Genomic DNA, 2,899 nt, shown 5'->3' on the forward strand with positions numbered 1-2,899 from the left:
AGTGACGTGTTCTAGCATTGTTAAAACTAGTGGCTATCGTTTTCATTGAAGGTTAGGTGATTCCTCCTCCTTGATACAACAAGTGCTAGCATGAACTTGTGCTCCTCGTACCATCGCGTATATATTGGGAGACCACAATAGGCTTAAATCCTTTATCCATAGGAAGCCAAGTCTGCCGCCTTATTGATCGCAATGCATTGAACACAAAATTCGGGAAGATTTACTGCCGTACATAAGTCCTTGGTAGTTTCTTTTTAATTTATCACCAAGGTGTATATTTCAGTTTTGTGATTGGTTTGGTAATCCCTCTGTCTAGATATTCCAGAGTAGTCACTTTCATTCCTTTTCCACTCTTTAAAAGAAAAGGTCCATTTGAGCACTTGTCCTTTCAGGCTCATTAAAAATCAAAGGAGACTAGAGTCATCTTTAGCTTTTTCTCCACTCTTAAAAACTGAAAAAGCAAAGTTGTGTCCAAGTGTAATTAAAATTAACTAAATTCAGAATAACATCATTTTCCCCTTAATTTTGAGTTGATCAAATAATCCACAATCATGGAAGAAAATCAATCAAAACCCCATCGTTTATGGAGACTAGCGAGTCAACTGTCTTTGACTTCAGAAGCGAAGCCAATCCGGACAAAACGGTCTCGTTTAACAGAGTCCAATTCATCTGGTTTATTTGAAACTTTTGTTTCAACATCGTCAGAGACTACAGTTACCCCGATTATTTCTGGTACATATGCCTTAAGAGGAGAAGCTCCGCAGTTACAAGAGGACATTTGAAGTCATCGTATTATAATGGTGGACACTTCTGTACCTGAAACAGCTCCATCTAGAGTTGATCCAGAACTAATCTCAGTTCAAACCGAGGCTACATTTGAACCAGTAGTTGTTCAATAACCTCCCTTTAAGGCTGAAGTTCATTTACCTGAACATATAGAAGTTGAGTTTCAATATTCAGAAGGTGTCACCCTTACAGTATTTGTCACTGCAGAAGCTACACCTTCTTCGGCTCCAAAAATCTTTTACGGACCTAATGGTCTACCTCTTCCACCTGGTCTGATTGCTATAGACGAGATAGTAGAGGATCCCCTATCTTCTACCTGATTTTATTTTGGAACTGGGATTCATTTGTATCCCTCTACTCCTGAGTTTGATTCTTTTGATCCTCCTTCATCGCAAGTTCCTGTCGAATCGCTAGGAGATATTTTGGATAGACTAAACATGTCCAAGCGACCATCAACATCTAGGAATGTATCATCTGATGCAGCTGCGGAAGAACCTCTTGTTACTATTCCTACAATGTTTTTTGGTACACCGTCTGTCTCACCTGCTTCGGCGCCATGGTCTGCTCCTATTGGTTCATCTGGAGTTCCATCTGGTCTTTCTTATGTTGAAACTCAACAATTTGATCCTGCATACTAGTATCAATTTGGGTAAACCAGTTTTAAAAGACAAATATATCCTTTAAATACAGGACTAGCGCCATATGGAGAGTAGTATGCCTTTTCACTGTTTCCTCCGAGGGAACAACCATATGAGAGTTTCCAACAATATTCAGGTCAAGCTAGAATTACATCTAGTGGTTGGATACCAATACTGCCAGAACAACCAAGGGTTGTATATCAAATACAACCGATCCAACCTGTGTCAAATATTCCCACTAAACCTACTATTACGACTATGTCGCAAACACAAGCATGGTCTGTTTTGTCTCAAACTCAAATCTCTCAGGTCATGGTACAATAGCCACTTGTCTCAACGGCAAGCTCAAGTTAGTGCTACTTTATATGGAACGACTCAGGCATTGATGGGTATTGTCAATTTGCAGCTTGGTAAATCTTGTAGTATTGGGCAACAAAAAATGGTCCAACAACCATGGTGGCCACAATACCAACAACCGCAATTCCAGCAAAATGGATTTGGTCAATATCAAGCCTACCGAGGACCTGAGCAACAAGGCGTTGTAGGTTATGGACAGCTGCATTTTGAAAACAGTTATCAACAACCACATTATACTGGTTATGTCCAACAACCTTATCAAACTTACCAGCAGCAAATGCATTATGTTGGTATGCAAAGACCTACTGCTCAGGCGATTCCATCTTATCCTGGGTATGTTCCACCCAACCTAAATCAGTAGTTTCCTTTTGTGGAAACTCTAGAATTACTAAATTTGAAAAGGCTAATGAATGATCCAATTGCATATGCCCCTTGGTGGTCAGCAATTCCTCATAAACTCCCCTCTGATATTCTTAAGTTCGATGGAAATCTAGGTGAAGATCCATCAAATCACGTAATGACTTTTCATTTGTGGTGCTCATCTAACACCCTGAATGATGATTCGATTAGGCTTCGCCTTTTTCAGAGAACGCTCACTAGTCCAGCAATGAAATGTCATATTGAATTTCCTAGAGCTTCGTTTGATAACTTCACCTTCCTTGCCACTACTTTTCTAACCCACTTTCAGTTACCCATCAAGTATGAAACTGGATCATAACTCCTTACCAATTTTAAACAGACCATGTCCACTGACATATCTGATCATATTCATGAGTGGCGGAATCGCCGTCGAAGGTAAAGACATATGTTCCTGATCAACTATTAGTTGTGTGGCTTATTAAGTCCTTATTGCCATCTATCACTAAGGATGTGGAAAAATAAGGAGTTGTCACTGAACAGCAAGTAATTGCTCATGCCCAATATTTAGACTTGATCTGTACTCAGTCTGGCACACTCTACGGAAAAATTCCTAATGCTCCTAGACCAAATTTTTCCATTCCAACTCCTCCTAAATCGAATAGGGACTCTCATGCCAACGACGGTGTGATCGGTGCCTCAAACACACAAACTGCAAGAGGTCCATCTAGTCAAGCTCTTGCTCTTTCTAGTCAAAATGG

The sequence above is a fragment of the Pinus tabuliformis genome, chromosome 2_1 (genome assembly GCF_031772625.1).
Source record: "Pinus tabuliformis cultivar Carrire ecotype Pingquan chromosome 2_1, CPIR1, whole genome shotgun sequence".
In the NCBI taxonomy this organism is placed as follows: Eukaryota; Viridiplantae; Streptophyta; class Pinopsida; order Pinales; family Pinaceae; genus Pinus; species Pinus tabuliformis.